Raw genomic sequence first — 21,717 nt, 5'->3', positions numbered from 1 at the left:
GATGAGTTGGTGAATAAGCTGTCAACTAATTCAGATTGTATAATCTGCAATGCAGATAACAGAGGAAATGTTGTCTTGTCGAGCAAAGAACAATATTTGTTGGAGGCTTACAAGCAATTGAATAATCGTTTAAATTACACTAAAGTGTCTGAGTCAATCATGCTCAATAGCCATACAGTGTAAAATTGTAAACTATCTGAATGGTACCTACAAGGTCTACTTAAAAAAGAAGAGATGGCATGTTTAAAAATAGACAAACCTGTGATACTTGTTATGTACCTAATACCGAAAGTACATAAAGATTAGAAAAATCCCCCGGGACGCGCAATTATATCGGCCATTCAAAGTGCTTTTTCCAATACCTCCAAATGTATAGACTCTTTCTTATGCCCATTGACAAAGTCCCTTCCTTCTTACATCCAGGATACGGGGGACTTTCTCAAAAAGGTATATGACTTGCCCTGGGAGGAAGATTTTTTATTAGCCACCATTGATGCGACTAGTTTATAAACTAGTATACGCCATAATGATGGCTTAAATGCAGTTAAATACTTCCTAGGGAACAGACCTTTGAAATATTGGGCCCACACACAAATGTTGATAGAAATTACGTCTATTTGCCTGTAAAACAACTATTTTTTGTTCAATGGTGAACTATTTCACCAAGTCTGTGGGACTGCGATGGGCACCTGCTTCGCCCCCGGCTTTGCTAATTTGCATATGGGCTGTTGGGAGGAGCAGGTGGTCCAAAAGCAGTAACCAGACATTTGGCAGGACAATATCATGCATTGGAGTACGTTTATTGACGACCTCTTCATTGTATGGAAAGGTACGGAAGCACAGTTGGTGAATTTTATTAAAATGCTTCAGATAAATGATTTGAATTTAAAGTTCACCAGCTCTATTAGTGATTCTGAGGTGAATTTCCTGGATTTAACAGTGTACATCCAAAATGGCAAGCTTGAAACTGCACTTTGTCGGAAGTCAACGGCTGGCAACACACTTTTGCACGCCAAAAGCTTCCATCCCCAAAAGCTCATTATGAGCATCCCTTATGGGGAGAGCTTAAGACCTATTCGTAATTGCAGCAACAAGGAGAGTTGTGAGGAAGCTTTACTCACATTAAAAACACGCTTTAAAGCTAGAGGATATACTGAAACCTGTGTCAATTCTGCAATTGCCAAAGCCAAAAAACGTACTAGGGAAGAAGTTCTCTTTGGCAAAAGCAATAGCAGAAAGAGAAAGGAAAATGATGGAAAAAATGAGTGTAGAATGATTACTACATTCAATACTCCACATAATCAGGTTAGAAGTATTTTTACCAAACACTGCCGTCTAATACAAAGTGATCCAGTGTTGAGTAAAATTGTAACCAAAAGACCTCAATTAACATTCAGAAAGGCAAGATGCTTTAAACAAATGTTAGTGAGTAACACTTTGAAAGCTCCCCCAGTGAAGAAACCAACCTCTATGTGGCTATATAAGAGGGACGGTTTTATCAAATGCTCCAAATGTAAAGCAAACAAAGAATTTAAGATTGGAGGTCAGTACAAAAGTATACTGATCATGCAATTTACGTACTTCAGTGCCCTTGCGGCTTGAAGTACCTAGGGAGTACAACTCTGCCGGTTCATTTACGGGTTTTACAACATTTGAGAGCAATAAAAAATGGGGATAAGGCCTACCCAGTGGCACGCCACTTTGAGAAGCATCATGGAAAAAGTATAGCTGGTTTAGTGTATTATGTCATCGATGCAGTCAAACCAAATTAACAGGGTGGCAATCGGGAGAAGAAATTGAGAAAATTAGAACCAATGTATATTATTAAGCTCAATAGCAAGAACCCGGGAGGTTTGAACATTGAAGAAGACTTACTTACTCATCTGTAAAGTATTGATATAAGAAATCCTCTATCTCTCTTTGTTTGTAATTTGTAGCTAATTGCACTATGTTCTGATGTGGTACAGAAACAGTTTACAGTGACATAATGGTAGACACGTTATCAATTAATAGATTTGAATCGCCCACTTGGGCTGTATTGGGAATCAGTGGGAGTGACTGGCTCACATCCAGGGCGCTAATAGTTAATTATCAATACAAGGGTGCCCAAACGTTGGCCCGAATTAGCTTCAAAGTGATTGGTAGAATCAAGGCACTTGCCTATAAATCTGCGCAATACATGATGTTGTAATGTGGGGCACTGATATTTGTATTTGTTTATAATGTAACACGCACAAAAAAATTTAACAGTTGAATTGTGCAAAAACAATGCATGAGTTGCAATGTTATTTTTAAGATCAACGTGTCTACTCCTTCCATTAATTTATATTTTCATTGAAAATGAATTTGATGCACTCTAAGCATGAGAATATGTTAAACTACCAGTCTGTTGTCCATGGTATTTTTCGTGTAGTTCCGATCACGTGACACTGTTCTGTGTTTTAAAATGGTGGCAAAACTTTATTCATATTGTGGTGAACAAGCCTGCTTGTCAGGCGAAACGTGCCCTACAGTCGTTTGTGAATAAATGTTGTTTTCTACACAAAAAAACTACAGCCGTTTGTGAATACATTTAGTTTTCTACACAAGACATGGCGTTGTCTCCCCATACCTTGGTATAGGAGTTCTGGAATTAATTGCGGACTTTGCCTAATCAGTCCTACATCGACGACGCACCCTTTGCGTCAGAGAAGTGGCAGTTTTTGGCTTGGCTTGAGGAGTTACGATATATATACATAATTATATATATTACCTACTGACGGTCGCTAGTAGGTAGTTATAGTTAGAACCTAGTTACCGTAGGAAAAATGGCAACATTCTATTCCCAATAACTTTGGCGCCGATTGACGAATCTTCGCGAACATTTCAAAACAAATTATTTTTTGATATGAGCTCCTATGTTGAAAGTTTAGGGGTGATTCGTCAAGGGGGGCGGGGCAGAGAAAAAAGGAGGGTCCCAAAATGTGATTTATCCATGTTAATTTCCATAGGAAACTCTAGACAAGGCTACAGGTGAACGGAATTACCGCAAATTTGGCAGGGAGAAATATCAAAATTTACAGTTATCGATATTTGGGAATTCTGCCATCTGATTGGCTGAGGCGTTACGAGCACAATCCTGGTGCTGATTGGCTGCGAGTGGTGCAAGCGGTTGCAACTAGGAAGTGTTGGCCACCATTCTGTGATTCCGTTAAAGCGAGTAAGGGGGAAAAAGGGTGACAAAAAGTGGGAAAGAGAAGGGTAGGAGCAATGTAACCTCTGTGGGGTGTTTCGGGTGTGCTATAGAGGGGGTGCGAAGCGAAGTATTCACCCCTACCAGTGTGAAAGTGGTAGGCTATGGAAATTAAGTGAGGTATTGCCTAGAGTCTGATGCTGCTAAGGTGAGCTTGTGCGGGACTCAGGGATTAAAGCGTGAGCCCAAATTGTGTGTCTTATGCTGTGAAGTCATGTGCCGTGGCCACTGCACTACACTTGTGGAAGTAGTGTCAGCATGTGTTTATAACTACCAGGACAAACTACTGACCTACACTGGTCTGAAAGTCCTGGGGTACGGAAAATATGTGAGGTACTGTCTAGAGTCTCTTGCTGCTAAGCTGAGCTGCTGCTGGACTTGGGGATGAAAGCGTGAGTCCAAACTGTGTGTCATATGCTGTGAAGTCATGCGCTCTGACCGCTGTGCCACATCTGTCCAAGTAGTGTCAGCATGTAGTTATAGCTACTTGGATGAACTTTTCTTTCGAACATTGTAGCTTGTGTATGGTGCTTAGGGGGCGTTATAGAGGGAGTGTGAAGGTAAATTTGCGCGTATCAAATCAATTTGGTATTTGTGAAGTGCTAACTACTCACTCCTATGGGTCTGATGGCACTGGGGGCGTAAGCTGAGATGCTGACGGACTCAGGGTAAAGCTGTTGAACTACTGACCCCTACCGGTCTTATAGGATAAAATTTGCTCAACTCAACCACACCTACTAATTGCATTTGGAAGGCACTGTTCAAACTTGAAACTATCATGAACTTTTACCTGCATGTGCCGTTAAATGTTTGAGAAAATGTTGCAAAAAATATATTTAGGTTTAAAAAAATGTATGAACTTTTAACCTCCACATGATGTAGAGTGTTTTAGAAAGTGTGTTGGTAGAATACGTTGCATTTCTGACTTCTATGTGTACTTGAATATTAATAAAATTGTTTATATGGAAAATTAGAAAGACAGTAATAGAGAGAAGTTTTGAAAGCTAAAAGAATCAAGGAACTATTCTAATTTGTTCTTTATTACCTACTGGAGGTCGCCAGTAGGTTGTTATAGAGTTAGTACTGAGTTTCTATAGGAAGAGCATTTTTTGTTTTGCTCACAACTTTGGCGTCGTTTGATGAAACTTCATGACATTTTTAAACTAATTCTTTTTTCATATCTACTCCTAAGTTGAAAGTTTGGGGGTGATTCATCAAGGGGGGGCCAAGATAAAAGGGGTGTCCCAAAACATGTTTTCTCCATGTTAATTTCCACAGGAAAGTTTAGACAAGTCTACAGGTGGAACGGGTAAACGGAATTACCTCAAATTTGACAGGGATAAGGGTCTTGGTGTAGATAGCACGCTTTTGTTTGTTTGGTGTAAATCCGTTCAGTAGTTTTTGAGAAATATCAAAATGTATTGATCTCCTAATTTGGGAATTCTGCCATCTGATTGGCTGAGGCGTTACAAGCAGGAGCTTGTTGCTTATTGGCTGTGATGGTGTTGCAACTAAGAAGTGTTGGCCGCTATTTTGTGATTCCGTTGAAGCGAGTAAGGGGAAAAAAAGGGCAAAAGAAGTAGGAAAGGAGGGTAGGAGCACTATAAGCTTTGTGGGGGAGTGTGAAGCAAAGTAGGCACTGTTACCGGTCTAAAAGTGCGGTGTTGCTCAGAGTGACATGGTGCTGATATGATATGGTGCTACACTCGGGTATGAAACCGAGAGTCTAAACCGTGAGGTCATTTCTGTAAACTGATGTGGTCTGGTGTTTGTAGCATATGTGTGCAAGTAGTGTTAGTAGGAATTTATACCAAACAGGGAGTGGGAAGCGAACTACTGACCGCTACTGTGTGTTGATAGTATAGCGGAAGCGGGAAGCGAAGTAGTTCCGTCCACCGGTGTGAAGACTTGGGGTTGAAATCGAAGTGATTGCTGTAAAAGGATGGGCTCTGGGCACTGTAGTATATGTGTGCAAGTAGTGATAGTAGGCATTTATACCATACAAGGAGTGGGAAGCAAACTACTGACCTGTACTGTGCGTTTAAACTACACAGGAAGTGGGAAGCAAAGTACTCACGCCTACCGGTGTGAAAACTCTGGGATCAAACCGAGCTGATTGCTGTAAAGTGATGGGCTCTGGGCACTGTAGGATACTAGCCACTGTAGTATAAGTGTGTAAGTAGTGTTAGTATGCGTTTATAGTATATATGGAGTGGGAAGTGAACTACTCACCCCTACTGGTGTGAAGACTCGGGGGTTAAACCGTGAGCCTAAATTGTGAGCTCATTGCTGTAAAGTTATGTGCTCTGGGCGGCGTAGCATACCTGTGGAAGTAGTGTTAGTTTGCATTCATACAATACAGGGAGTGGGAAGCAAACTACTCACCCCACCGGTCTCAAGACTCATGGATGAAACCATGAGCTCATTGCTGTAAAGTCATGTGGTCTGTGTAGTATTCCAATGTAAGTCATAGTAGAATGTTAGTATGTAATTCTACTAGAATCTAAGTATGTAATGTTAGAATGTAAGGCTGTCATGAGGGGAACCTTGCGGGGTTTGTACACGGTGCTGGAGAAGACGGTTGCCTTGCTGTCTGCCCCTGTTGGTGGTTGTTTCTGATGTCTTGTTTTCTTGTAATAAATCTTCCTATTGGATCCACTGATGTCTGCCTCTTCACTACATAAATTTGGTGACGAGCGGGAGAAGGTAAAAAGAAAGTAATACTCACCAATATTTCAAAATTTGTTGCGCTGTGCTGCAGACCCGTTTTCTTTGTGTAGCTGTTTCTACTCATGTTGGGTCGTTGGCTCATTGAACTGTCATCCGACTTCTGGTAGGATTTATATTTTGAACTTCCTCTGCTTCTTCACCACATTCTGGTTGCTGTACTGCACGTATGTAAGTAGTGTTAGTATGCGTTTATACTAACAAATGGAGCATGATCCTAGGGAGGACGACATATCAGGCGCAGGTCATACAATGTCCCCGGGTGTGCATTCGCAGGACATTTCTGTTTGCTATTAGAGGGCTGGTGCATGGCTTCCACCCTGTGACAGCAAATACTTGTTTGACTACTTGAAGTGTGAGGAAAACCTCGTTTTGCTTTAATAGAGGGGATGCGGATGGTAAAAATGGAGAGAAAAAAAGAAACAAAGCGGGGTCTCACCCGTTCTTTTAAAGGAGGCACCTGGTGGGTAATTATCCGTGGCCAATCCAATTATTATATTGTGGGGTCTCTGTAGGACTGGGGATATTAATGTCACATGTAAATTAGGCGTGGAAGGGCACAGAGAAGTTTTGCAGCCTAGGGGACCGCCACCTTCCCTTGTATCGTTTACTAATTGCTCGGGGGGTTCGAGGCCAACTGAAGTCCGGGGATCACCGCACTCTGGGGCTTTATTTAAATATGCAAGGTGGGCCTTGGCAGTCCCTGCAGCCTCGGTGGTCCTAGGCAGTGCCTTCATTGTTCGGCAATCACATTGGCAGTACTTATGTTGTTATAAAGTGATACAATCATAGAACTCTTGCAGTTTTATAATCACCCAGGCTTCATTTGTCTAATAGTCAGTTAGATTATGTTTGGTAGGTACACCCTAATATTAGATACCTTTATCCTTAAAATCTCTTATAAACAGATGATTTTCACAATAATTAATAGACCAGTGTTGTCAGAAAAAGAAGACCTATACACCTAGTTATTTATTTGAAAAAAGTAACCATTATTGAAACACAAATAAACAGAAACGTAACTTTAATAGAAGAAACAGTATCATTAAAAAAAGTGGAAGCAGCGTAGGAAACCTGCAAGACAAAAATGAAACATAAGTATTTGCGCTATGTGGAAGAGGTAAAGAAAGGAAGTCCGAATGAAAGGATGATAGTGAGAATGGAAGGGACGGGGAGTGGGTTTAAGGGAGAAGAGGAGGAAGAGTAAAAAGAAGAGAGGAAGGAGGAGACAGAGCGTCAGCCTACTGCACCCAGCCCTTAGTGTTTACCCTTCCGTCACCCGTTTGTCTATGACGCCGGAATCACGAGAAAGAGTGTGGTTCAGCAAGTCCTTAAAATGAAACACATAAGGCCAGAGATTATGGGCCATATTATCAAGGAACAGCAATAACATTAGTGCCGCTTTAGCGGCAGGAAACTGCCGCTAAAGCGGCGATAAGGGGTTGATAATATGCCCTTGTGAATTCCCATAGAAGCCCAGGTTCTGGTGTGAACCTGGGCTTCTATGGAAATTCACAAGACCATATTATCAAGCCCATTATAGCCACTTTAGCCGCAGTTGGCAGTTTCCTGCCGCTAAAGTGGTGATAATGTTATTGCCATTCTTTGATAATATAGTCCTACATTTTTAGCTACGGGAAAATTGCTTGCATGCACCTGTGCACCCAGGGTGCTGCACCCCATCCCCTTCCCCCGCACTGTGCTCAATTGTAGGTCTTACACACTGAGGCTTCACTGCTCACCTGCCACCACCGGTGTGTGCCCGACATGTTAGTTCAAGCTCCGAGTCCGGAGTCCGAGTACGGCAGACCAGGTCTCCTGTTGGGGACGTGTCTTGATACCACGATGGAAGGTGTCAGAATGCCCAGGGCATCATTGCGGGGTCAGCTCCCACTCCACCCTTCTTGAGGCAATCAACAGAATGTCTGAAAAAGGAGAAATTATTTAATAGTGGAAACGTCTGGAGGTAAATCAAGGTTTATTTCAAGCTTGATAGAAAATAGGAGTTGAGTGCATCCTTCGTGTTTGAAGTACGATCTAACTACTGTTATTGGTAATCGTGGTTCAAAGAGGAGATGGAGTGCTTGAGAATTCACAAGGTTAAATTATTATATGTTATACGAATATTTATATAGAAAGGAACAGAGCGCATGCTAGAAGCATAATGTGCGCGTGTAATGCAGTGGCGGAAGCCTGTGTGCATGTACACTTAGTATCGAGCTCACTACAGTGTCCTAAAAGCCAATGCTACGTGTTTGTAGGGCAGCGCTGCCCGCTGGCTCAGGCCTACAGTAAGGTCCAGCAGGTCCTTAAAATGAGACAGATGTGACTGAATGAGGTCAGAGATCACATCATTACGCACGTCAACATCGCTTTTTTCGCTCGTGTGCACTCAAGGGGATACACCCCAACCCTCCTGCAGCATCGCGCTCAACAGGTGTCTGTAGGGCAGCGCTGCCTGCTGGCTCAGGCCTACAGTATGGTACAGTAGGTCTTTAAAATGAGTCACCGATGTGACTGAATGAGGTCAAAGATCACATCATTACACACAGCAACATCGCTTATTCGCACGTGCGCACTCTGGCTGATGTATTCCACCCCTCCCGCAGCACCGCACTGAAGAGGTGTCTGTAGGGCAGCTCAGCCCGCTGGCTCAGGCATACAGTACGGTCCAGCAGGTGTTTAAAATGAGACAGAGATGTGACTGAATGAGGTCAGAGATCACATGATTATGCGCAGCAACATCGTTTGTTCGCACCTGCACAGCCAGGGTGATGCACCCCACGCATCCCGCCGCACCGCGCTCAATTGGAGGCCCTGTGCACCCAGGCCGCTCTGCTTACCTGCTGTCATTGTCGTGTGAGCAAACACTATGCGCAGAAGTGCTCACAATTCAGAGAGAGTGTTGATTGCAGGATAGTGTACACCTCATGGATCCCTTTCGTAGACGACGGGCAGTAGGGCTCACAATTTAGATCCCGTGTTGATTGCCAGGATGGTGTACAACTCATGGATCCATTTTTTTTATTGTGCATTGTGATATGCGCGGTGGATGCGGCCATATCACCTGAGGCAGTGTGGAAGAAGATGGATGTGCGTTGTTGTGATTATCCTATTTATACGTATGCAAAGTGGGCTGGGCTTGCCTACGCCAGGCCAGCGTAGGGGTGTGAATAATTATTCCAGGGACCTGGGCGTTGTTCAGTTCCTGTCTGGCCAGGAAGTGTATTTATGTGTGTTTCTTTTGTAGTTTTGACATCGCAGAGTGTGCAATTTAGATTAGTGTAGCATGTGTCGGGAGGGCGGAAACTATCGTTAATGAGATGGTGTTTGAAAAGATTGAATGGTGAACATTACATGTCGTTGTCAAGATTGTGGATATGCGCAGGCACTCGCGGTATTATTGAAAGTGTTGCTATCGCGAAGTACACACATGTGAATGTGCTCGGATGGAGGGAGGATCATCTGTGAGGCTACATCATACACAGTGACAACACTCATTACAGTCAAGCAATGCATGTCAAATGTGAATCTGAAAGTCTCACAAATAAGACACTACTATATTGGTAAAGCCTGACAACAGAGCATACAGCAAAAGAAATCTACACATTGCTGTTTACTGTTTGTCACATGTGATCTAGGGTGTGCACTCTGCCCGTGGCTCCTGATACGTCTTAGAGCCACGAATACCCACACACACACCAGGGGCATCGTGTAACACATATTTGTTTTTTGATGGAACGTTTGAGATGAATGGCAATCACACGGTGAAGGCTAATGGACAGAGCATGAATATTGATCAAGATGATCGTTGCATGTTGTGTGTAGTATAAGATATGTGTATACAGGAAAACACTTTTCAAAAAAGCTTTCTAAACAGAAGAGGTGTTTGTCATCAAACGCTATAGAGAGAATGAGTAAAATGGGTGGGGTCATTCAACTGTTACAATGGGAAATGTTATAAACCAATCAAATGCTTTTTTTTAAGGTCACATGGCAATCGCGCACCGAGCGCGCAAGGAGGCCGCACCCGACGCTATTTTGACAAAATATATTTATCATAATATACGTTTATTACAGTTAGAAATATATAAATGTTTAAAATATTTTAGATTATCGCTTGCTCTCATATACTGTTTAAAGTTATTTAGATATACTTTTGAGACAAAAAAAAAGGGTATGGCGTACCCGGAGCGATACTATACGTCGGTGACATAACACAGGGCCTCGCAGCCTCTACTCATCGCATACGAAAAGAGCAGTGGGCGTGACCCCATACGTACATGACGTAACGCGTGGCTTGGTACTGCGTACCCGTCGGATACCAAAGTAGCACCTGGGGTGACTTCATGCGTATATGATGTTACCCGGGACGCAGTGACACAAAGTCGTCGGATACGAAATGCGCATCATTTATGAGTTTAGCAATATGGTGGATAGGATTCATGTGGTGCTTGAGATGTCATCAGTGATGTCATTTGAGATGTCAACAGTGATGTCACTGACCATGTCATGAATGATGTAATATGTGACATCATCAGCAGTGGATGGCGGGCGCGCGAGTTATAGTGAGTCCAACTAACTAACGTGGGAATTTCAATGGTTTTGTATGAGTAAAATTTTCAGCTAACTATAACTGGTGTGAAAACTATTTTTTTTTCAGTGAATTTGAAAGGTTTTTTAAATGCTAATTCCTAACTATAACGATTGTGAAACCTATGTTTTTTTAGTGAATTTCAAAGGTTTTTTAAAAACTAATTCCTAATTATAACGTTTCTGAAACCTATGGTTTTTTCAGTGAATTTCATAGTTTTTTTAAAAGCTAATTCCTTTGTATATCGACTTTGTAACCTACGATTCTTTTTTTTATTAGCTGTTTTTTACAACAATTAATTATATTAAAATAAATATATATATTTGTTCAATGCATATATATTTTTTTTAAATTTTTTCCTGGTGCGCTCAGGGTGCACACACCGGTAAGCTTACCGGTACCATTTGTCTTGGAGCGCTCAGGGTCCGCGCACCGGTAAGCTCTCCCGAGAGCGCACCGAGAGCGCTATTTCTGCTTTCGTAATTAAAAATATGTATGAAAAATAAATAATAATGCAAGACATTTAGTACCATACTTATAAAAGCAGTATTTTTGATTTACGAAATGAAAATGATTTTGCATTTCCGTAAAGCTATCAAAACGTCACTCAGGCGCGCCGCGTAAGCGCCAACGGAAGCGCCTACGTCCGCGCCGCATAAGCGCCCCTGGAAGTGCTACGGTGCGCGCAGCGTAAGCGCGTCAAGTCATGTGACATTAAAATAACTCTTTTCATTGGTTGCTAACAGTTTTTTTTTACAAATTACCCATTTCCTTCACTTCTTCTTTCACTTTTGTGACTGCAAGACCTGTCTTTTCGCTCTTGAATCTTTGTTGGATTATCATGGCTGCCAGAGCATCCAGCAGCGGTGATGACACAGAGGGATTTATAGATGAAGAGGTTCCTCAGCCTAGAGCTAAGGAGCATTTTATCTGGAAATTTTTTGATGTACCTGAGGGACGTAAGAAAGTAAATGCTCCAAAGGTGGAGTGTAAGATCTGCCACACTGTGCTTTCCAGAGGAGACCCCACAAGGAAGCACAGTTTTGGTAATTCTACCATGATTCGCCACGTGCAGAGAAGGCATCCCCAGAAATATGCCCGGGAGAGTGTCAGGGCTCTGGCACGAGAGGCTCCCAGGGATGGTGCCTCTACTTCACCTGGAGGACCAACTACATCGGTGAGGGGGCGACCAGAAGAGCTGATCCCTAATATTCAGCCTGCTTTTAATGAAGCCGTAATTAAATGCAGAAAATGTGATCAGCTACTTTGTTATGGGGAACAAAGTGTTATGCTCATGGTTCGAGCATTAGAGAACCACCGCTGCCGTCCCCAGTCCTAATTCCGATTATTATTTTTTGCTCCTGTTGAGCAGTTTCCCAATCCCTGTTTTTGTTTTTGTTCAAAAAAAAGGAAAAAAGAAGAAAACAAAAGTTATTTTCAGAACTACCTCCAATTCTCATCAAAGAGCTGTATTCTTAAAAAAATGAAAAAGAGTAGCTCAAGTGGAGTGCAGTGAGAGAGGAGATGAAAATGAGTGAGAAAGCAAAGAAAGGGACGAGAGGGGAAGGGAAGTGAAGTAGGGGGACTGAAAGAAGGTGAGTGTGGGGAAGGAGAGTGAACATGGGGAATGTGGATAAGTGAAGAAAATGTAGTAAAAGAACGGTGGTGTGGAAGGGTAATAAAAGAGCAGTGATGTTTAGGAAAGAGTGGAGATACAGACTGGATGAAGACAATTGAGTGTGAGACAACTTTGATGTTGTTTGATGAATCTTCATGACAGTTTCCAAACTAATTCTTTGTTCATATCAGCTCCTATGTTGAAAGTTTGGGGATGATTCATCAAGGGAGGGGCCGAGAATAAAAGGGGGTCCCAAAACGTGTTTTCTCTATGCAATTTTGATAGGAAACTTTAGACAAGGCTACAGGTCGAACGGGTGAATGGAATGACCCCAAATTTGGCAGGGAGAAGGGTCTTGGTCTAGAGAGCACGCTTTTGTTTATTAGGTGTAAATCCGTTCAGTAGTTTCGGAGAAATATCGAAATTCACAGATATCAATATTTGGGAATTCTACCATCTGATTGGCTGAGGCATTACGAACACGAGCTTGCTGCTTATTGGCTGCGTGCGGTGCGAGCGGTTGCTACTAGGAAGTGTTGGCAGCCATTTTGTGATTCAGTCGAAGCGAGTAAGGGGAAAAAAGGGTGAAAAAAGTAGGAAAGAGGAGGGTACGAGCACTGTGAGCTCTGTGAAGTGGTTAGGGTATGCTATACAGGGAGTGTGAATCAAAGTATTCACACCTACCGGTGTGAAAGTGCTGTTTTGCCCAGAGTGAGATGGTGCTGAGGTGAGCTGCCGGTACACTCGGGGATAAAACCGTGTACCTAAACCGTGAGCTGATTGCTGTAAACTGATGTGCTCTGGGTGCTGTAGCATACTGGCCGCTGTAGCATAGCTGTGCAAGTGGTGTTAGTATGTGTTTAGACTATAGCTAGAGTGGGAAGCAAACTACTCACTCCTACCGTTCTGAAGACTCTGGGATCAAACTGTGAGCCTAAGCCATGAGCTGATTGCTGTAAAGTGATGTGCTGTGGGCGCTGTAGGATACTGGCCGCTGTAGCATACGCGTGTAAGTAGTGTTAGTATGCGTTTATACTATACAGGGAGTGGGAAGCAAACTCCTCACCCCTACCGGTCTGAAGACCCGAATGCAGTGTTTTTAGCAAGCAGGAATATAGAAATAATCGTGAAGAATATAATGCAGAATGTTGCAATGCCACAGAAGACAAATGGTGTAATCAGGTGTGTCTAAGAAAGTGGCTATTTGTGATAAAGCGATGGAGTCTGCAAGTTATATGAAAGGCATCCAGCTGAGGCAAACTCCAACCGCTTCTGCAGTATTCAAACCTAAGCTCCTGCATCAGTGATTTCCACATTACATGTTACAGTTCCATGTGACATAAACAATACCCATGAACGACTCTAAATTCTATAATGAAAATAAAGGTAGGATATGATTACCACATGTATCCTTTTAAAAACAAAACAAAAAAAATATTCCAAAATGTAATCATCAAACTTCTTTGGTACTCCTTTTTTGTAACACCAAATTATCAACAGCAGAAGAGTCAGCAATCTCTTCTACAGTAGATTCAATCTGGTGCGTGTCAGAATTGGTAATAGTTCTACTCACATCGGAACTTTGAGGAGGAACACAAACATTGCGCTTCTCAGAAGCACATTCGGTACCCTTCTTGTCAAACCATACATTATTGGCTTCAGACATTATAAAAAAAACATTCTTGTGCAAGAGCTAAGGCAACGCGCTAAGGCAAACTCCAACCGCTTCTGCTGGATTCAAACCTAAGCTCCTGCATCAGTGAATTCCACATTACAACTCACAGTTCTATGTGACATAAACAATAGCTATTAGACATGAATGACTAAATTTTATAATGAAAATAAAGGTAGGATACGATTACCACACTGTGCCAACCAGTTCTTAACCAATGTTGTGTTTTTTTATCTTGATCGCCAGCTCATGAGCAGAGGCTGAGGATGAGCTAATTTGTGTGAAAGGGCTTTGTGGATAATAGGCAGGCAGAGAGACATGTGCACAAAGAATAGACATGGTTTCAAAATGGATGTCGGGTTAAGGCTAATTTAGCAAGTAAATAGCGTATTTGCATAGGCCATACATCACCCATCCCTGGTTAGGCTTGAGACGTAAGGGGCAATAATGAAAACAGAGTTCAAATGCCTGACCATACTTAGAAAGTTATTATATGAAAATAGTTCAATTGAAGTGTATTAAAATATTTTATAGGAAAAAGTCAACAAAGTTGGAAAAAATCAATCCAAGGATAATGTGAATATCTTACAAGCATTTTGCAGTCCGGAAGTTCTTCAGCGGCTTGAGATTCGTAATGTTCCAAGAGGCGCTTGTTGCCATCGTGTGAGAAAAGCGAAGCGATCCAATTCATATCCTCGAAGGGACAGCAATGTTCCTTGAATGTTGGAGCGGCAATTTGAATTGGCAGGCAATCTGCGATGTTGTCAAAGGTCGCACGTTGCAGGAGATCTTTCGTGGCTATGCAGAAATCCCATTCTGCCAGGATACCCTTTTGCATTGCATCCGGCATTTCTCCACTGCCCGAACAATCAAGTTCATGGTTTTCAAGATTCTCCATTACCTGCTGGATATCGGGAGCGATTGTTGAGATGTTGGCAAGGCATAGATCCATTCGCCAGTCAAATGGGCAAGTTTTGCAATAAAAAGATGGTTACACGCAGATTGCATATGTGTAAATACATTTCTTGTTGTAGCTGGCTCCGATAATAGATAGAGGCAGGCAGCCGAAAAGTTGTTCAATTTTTTCACGGTATTGATGTAGCTTCGTGTGGAGGCGTATTCTGTTGGACATGCTTGTTACCACAGGGAGCGCAGCAATTTTTTACAAGCAAAAATAGTAGAAGGATGGCCGCAAACAGAGTGAGAATTATGGGCACTGTTCCTGTTATTCCAGAGATGATCAAATGAATGAAGTCTGGTATTACATTCAAAAACGTTTGAAAGCCTGTGACAAGGCTGGAGGAGACAGTGTTAAAAAAGTGGGCCAGACCGTGAGTGTCAGATGTGTTGAAAATTGTGTAACAATTCACAAAGTGTAATGGGAGGCTTGTATTTAAAAGGGACTGTATTTTATTTGAAGTTCGTGCCATCTGCAGTCGATAAATATCTTTTGCAGAAGTGAGGGACACTTCTGTTTGAAACAAAAGCGCTTTCAGTTTGCTCAGTTTAATGAAATCTGTTTTCAAAGTAGGTATTGAAGGCCAAGTTGAACTTTGGGAGTTACTTTGTGATGGTCGGAATCAGAGGCGCAACTAGAGCCACATTTCGGGGGAGGCTAAGAAAAAATTTCGGGGGGGGGGCTGAACCTTTAATCAGTAGGCAGAGTGGAGCTGCAGGGGCTCTTAGAAGGGGTGAAACAACTGCAAGGCCTAATTACCATTCAAATGGTCCTTTAAAGACCTGTGAAACGTTCGGGTGTGCCAGGGATCTGTCTCATCACGGGCTGCCACACACGACGGGGGGAGGCTGAAGCCCGGTGAGTCCAATGGGTGTTGCGCGCCTGGTCGGAATAGACATTGCCACAGGAAGTTACTCGGTTTGAAACAGTAAGGACATACGGTATGCCAGCTCACATACCGTAGCAGTCCATGTTATTAAGAAGCAGATAAAGTCCTTTAGAAAGCAGTTTGAATTTTGGTCTGATTGTGGGAGTTGGCGTGCTTTTAAGAAAGCACGCAAGATTGGGGGCTGTAAGCTTCGAAGCGTCGTGCAGTTGTACATTCTTGCATAGTAATGAATGACTGCCATTGTGGTCGCACTTTTCACCTGTGAGAAAAACCTCTGTATGCTCTTTAAGACAACGATATGTAAATGGGAGAAACCACTGCTTGTGAATAAACGTGTTACCTTATATAATCACATACAACATGTACACCTAGCAGATACAACAACACAACGTAGTGTGGGAACCGTGTCTAGCCATGTACACAAACCAAACATGGCATGGCACCTCTGCCACACAATGCAGAATGTGGGGAGAGATGGCAGCAAAGTATGTGCGAAGGTGGAAAGTGATTGTCGATTATAAAAGTATACAATGCAAAGTGTTGAGGGGATGTGCCGGAGAGACTTGAGTATGCAGAGCACAAACATGTACATGTCAACATACACTGATGGTCTATTGAGTGAAGTGGACAGTGGATGCAACCATGATAGTACAGTCAGTAGGGAAGATTATGAAAACATAGCACGTACGTGCCGCCCCAAAATCTTTAGCGTAGTGGGCTGGCTCGGCGTACGCAAGGCTAGCTTAGGGGTATGAATAAAAGGCACGTTTCTCTGGGTGTGGTTATCTTCCGGAATGGTGAACGTGTCTGCCAGGTCTGCGCAGCTTACACCTCTACAAGGCTGATACCGTGAGTGAAGGTGTCTGCGTGAATGATGCTCTCAGCCTGCTGGTACCCAGAAACCGTCATGGGCCCTGCGACGCACATATGCCCCACAGTTCACCTTTCGACACTGCCGTATGTGACAGAGGGCCCACCACGTGCCAGCGGAAGCTCCTGGACCGGGGTCTGTGAGTTGGGAATGCTCCTGAGATCAACGCTGGCTACTGCAACACAGGCACACAGCACCCAGCTTGAGGCCCAGCACCGTGGAGTGCTCTGTATACTATTAACACAGTAGTCTAATAGGTACCAACAGTGGAACGGTGTCTTGATCCCACACTGGACGATGTTAGAACTGCATCTGAGAGTGGAGATGAAGGTACTCTCTTCGACCAGGTGCAACCAACTCTAGGTCCCAACAGTGGAACGGTGTCTTGATCCCACAGTGGACGATGTCCGATATTACCTGCTGCTTGGTTTTCACACAACTCCCTCCGTTGAGGTGCATCACACTCTGTGCTTCTGTAGCTAACTGCTGCACCTGATTATTGGGCTTGGTTGACAGTAGTCCCTGGACCACACCGCGGTACAGCAGGTCCGAATAGTAAAATGGGGTCTTGATTCTATGATTGAGGATGTCAGAAGTTAAAGTCTGTAATGATTTCTGTGTACCCCCTCCGATCAGGTGCAACCAACTCCGTGCTTCCGAATCCAACGGCACGTGACTGTGAGGCGTTAATGACCACTGCCTCTGGCCTACACTGTGGTCAGCAGGGCTCACAATTCAGATCAAGTTGTTATTGTTTAATTACAGAATCCAGTAGGCAAGTAACTACAACATCTATTGAAATATACACAATATCCTTTTAGTATACTTGCCTGAAGAACTTTTTTTAGATGAGTTATAGGTTTAATGCAATGATCAAATTCTTCTTGGTAGTGGAACAATGAATAACAGTCTACACTGTGGACAGCAGAGATTGCAATTCTAATTGTTTTGATTCATTTATTGCAGAGTTTTTGGTAAGTTCTGTTGTTTTATCTTGTGAAGAGGAAGTGAGAAAAAGTATTCATGGATGAATGTGCTGACTCCTGCCTTCAATTTACACTGCAGACAGCAGTGTTCACAATTGAGATCAAGTCGCTATTGTAGATGACGCAGTCCTGTAGGCTAAAGACATTGCTCCAGTGCGCTCTGTCCGCACCACGCATACACACCATCGCAGGCTCCGCACATGCTTTTTGTTGCTTTGTGTATTACAAACTGGTCAGCTCAAGTCAACGCAACATGGCTGTGAGCCCTTGCTGACCGCTCTCTCTGGCCTACACTGCAGATAGCAGTGTTCACAATTCAGATCGAGTCGCTATTGCAGATGATGCAGTCCTGTAGGCAACAGACATTGCTCCTAGTATGGCCCGCCCGCAGCACGCTTCATCTCTGTCTGTGCACATGCTGAATGCTTTTCATGTGGCTATCTGAGTGCACTAGAACTGATGGACCCTTTATGATACAATCTTTTTGTGTATTATCAGATCCACTGCCTGTATCTCGGTATACCACAAGTTATGGTTCTTTTACGATAGAATCTTTTGTGTAATATTTCACATCTACTGTCCCTACCTTACTGCAGCACAAACTATTAACCCTTTTATTATTGGATCTCTGTTTGTGATCCAATGATTACTGTTGTAGTTGATGGTAGCAGCAACCATTCCCTGTGGGCTGGTTTACACTCACCCCACACACATCCAGCACAGACTTCATTGGATATGTGACCCTGGTAATAAAAAGGAGTCGAGCGCAAGTGCCCGTACCCACTTCCCCTATCTATCTGTGTCTGTGTGTTCATTATCTATGAATGATACTACCCCAGGGCCGTACCACATTACATTGTGCTGTGGACAGCGTATGCAGCCATGTTACCTATGGCAGTGGGGAAAACTTTTTTTAGGTAACTTTTAGGTGCATGGCTATCACAGGTGGAAGGCTACTTTACAGACCATAAATATTGATGAAGATGATGGTTGCATGTTGTGTGTAGTGTCAGATATGTGTACATATCAAAAAGTTTTCAAAAAAGCTCTCAAAGCAGAAGAGGTGTGTCTTATCAAATGCTGTAGAGAGAATGACTAAAATGGGTTGCGTTCTCCAACTGCTACAATGGAAAATGTTATGAACTAATCAAATGCTTTTTTTTAATGTCCCATGGCAATCGCACACCCAGCGCGCAAGGAAACTGCACCCGACGCAATTTTGAGAAAATATATTTACCATAATATAAGTTTATTACAGTTAGAAATATATAAATGTTTAAAATATTTGAGATTACCTCTTGCTCTCAGATACACTTTAAAGTTACTTAGATATAGTTTTGAGACATAAAGAAACTAGCACACTGTCAGCGTTTAGGACATTTTTCTTAAAAGAAAGGCACAACTGATTTCAACTGCATTAGGAGCGTGTTTACAGCAATCAATAAATGGTTGACCGGCAGTGTTTAAGAGTTTGTTGCACTGCGCTATGAAACCCCGCTGGGTGGAGTTGATGCCACATAAGATATTTCATAAATAAATATAAGGGGGCTGTTAACTTTGTTATTCTGTTCAGAGGTGGGGATCTGTCCCTTAACTGAAAACCCAATAAGAGATGGCAGCTAACACTTGTTTGAAGAGGTGACCCCTTTCACTGGACCTATTTACCTCTCTTATCACAAGAGCCGGGCCCGCTGTTCCCAAACTAACCCCTCCAACCACCTTTTCAGATCTCCTATCCATCACCAGCAGCCTCCGCCCATGCAAGAGACATTAAACCTCTGCGGCAGTGTCTGGTGTCAAAGGACAGCTGGTTATACAGGGGCTCATTCACGGGGCCTCGGCACCCGCTTTGAAGAGAAGTGAGGCAAACACATCTGCATCCTGCAGCCAGTCACTACGTGCCGAGCCGGAGGCAGCCGCTGCACTACAGAGTAACACTTTTGGCGCGCGTGCGCACGATGTAAAGCATCGCGAGCATGCGAGAGTCTGGACAGGTCAGGCAAAAGAAAGTGCAAATGTAGGCAGCCAATCATATGAAAAAAATCATTTACAAATGCAATAGGACTCGCATTTACGCGAGTCCTATTGCATTGTAAACAAAAATGCGGGCGCCGAAAAAGGCAGGAACGGGAGTGGGTGGGGGGGTGGTGGTGTCAGAGAAGATATGGACTTTGGGAGGGAACCAGGGGAGGCAGGGGAACAAAAGAGTTGCTGAAGTAAAGGGGCTGATAGCTATGGAAGGAAAAAAACTAATGTCATGGCACTAAGGAAGCGGTACAAAAGGGGATGGTGATGGACGGAGCATCTGAACCAATCAAACACTCACACCCGGTCAACAGATCTGGGTTTAATCCATCACCGTTCTTTAGCCCACTCTGCCACCCCAGTTCAGACATGTCCATATGCAAATCAGTCTGACCCTGTGCCTCATGGGAACAGTCCAGCCCGAACTGCCAAGCCATGCCTTCCCTGCACCGGAAACAAGCTTCCTAGGACCGGTTTCTGGCATTTCAGCCGTCTTCAGCCAGGCTTGCTTGAATCCAGTGGCAAAGTGAGCAAGGGACTCACGTCTGAGCATAACCTGCCAACTTATGGCGAACAAAGCGGTACAAAAGGGGGTGGTGATGGACAGAGCATCTGAACCAATCAAACACTCACACCCAGTCAACAGATCTGGGTTTAATCCATCACCATTCTTTAGCCCACTCTGCCACCCCAGTTCAGACATGGCCATATGCATATGATAGCCAGAAACCGGTCCTAGGATGCTTGATTCCGGTCCAGGAAAGACATGGCTTGCAGTTCGGGCTGGACTGTTTCCATGAGGCACAGGGTCAAGGCTGATTTGCATATGGCCATGTCTGAACTGGGGTGGTGTGGAGTGCAAAAAAACAATGTATTTAGGCCTAGATCTCTGTACTGGGGTGAATGTATGACATTGTTCTGCATTCTGTCCATCAACTGTTATTTTTGCAATTGTCACCCCGAGTGGGATGGGTATGCTCAGACAAGAGTCCCATGCTCTCCACACCACTGGAGTCAAGCTATCCTGGCTGAAGAGGGCTGATAGCAGGAAACCGGTCCTAGGATGCTTGATTCCTGTCCAGTAAAGACATGGCTTCCAGTTCGGGCTGGACTGTTCCCATGAGGCACAGGGTCAATGCTGATTTGCATATGGTCATGTCTGAACTGGGGTGGTGTGGAGTGCAAAAAAACGATGGATTTAGGCCCAGACCTCTGTACTGGGGTGAATGTATGACATTGTTCTGCATTCTGTCCATCAACAGTTATTTTTGCAATTGTCACCCCGAGTGGGATGGGTATGTTCAAACGTGAGTCCCGTGCTCTCCACACCACTGGAGTCAAGCTATCCTGGCTGAAGACGGCTGATAGCCAGAAACCGGTCCTAGGATGCTTGATTCCGGTCCAGGAAAGACATGGCTTGCAGTTCGGGCTGGACTGTTCCCATGAGGCACAGGGTCAAGGCTGATTTGCATATGGCCATGTCTGAACTGGGGTGGTGTGGAGTGCAAAAAAACGATAGATTTAGGCCCAGATCTCTGTACTGGGGTGAATGTATGACATTGTTCTGTATTCTGTCCATCAACTGTTATTTTTGCAAATGGCACTAAGGAGGCGGGACTAATACACCGGCAACCAATGAGAATGCAGCATTTCAGATTTGAGTCAATCAAAAGCATGGGCAGAAAATGGGCGGAGCTTCTCTCACATTACAGTATACAGCATCTCTCGCCGAGACAGCGCATGTCCTGCCTAGGCGAAACCTAAAAATGAGGGAATGGCGTACCCGGCACGACACCATACATCCATGATGTGACACAGGGCCTGGCAGCGTGCACTCATCGCATACCAAACTAGCAGCTGGCACCACCTCATACGTATATGATGTTAGGCGGGACGCGGTGCCATGAACCCGCCGGATACGAAATGCACATCCGTTACGAATTTAGCAATATGGCGGATAGGATTTTTGTGCTGATGGAGCTTGGTACACTACCAGTAGGGGACTCCAGTTTTCTCAAAAACAAAAAAAAAGATATATATCCTTTTTTTTGCAGATATAAAACATTACATAATTTTTACAATAAAAAAAGGATGAGAGAGTTCCAAAATATTACAAAAAAATTGAAAAAATATAGGTTTTATACA

Source organism: Lissotriton helveticus, chromosome 5_1, assembly GCF_964261635.1.
Source record: "Lissotriton helveticus chromosome 5_1, aLisHel1.1, whole genome shotgun sequence".
NCBI classification, from domain to species: Eukaryota; Metazoa; Chordata; class Amphibia; order Caudata; family Salamandridae; genus Lissotriton; species Lissotriton helveticus.
Note: the sequence above shows the minus strand (reverse complement) of the source record.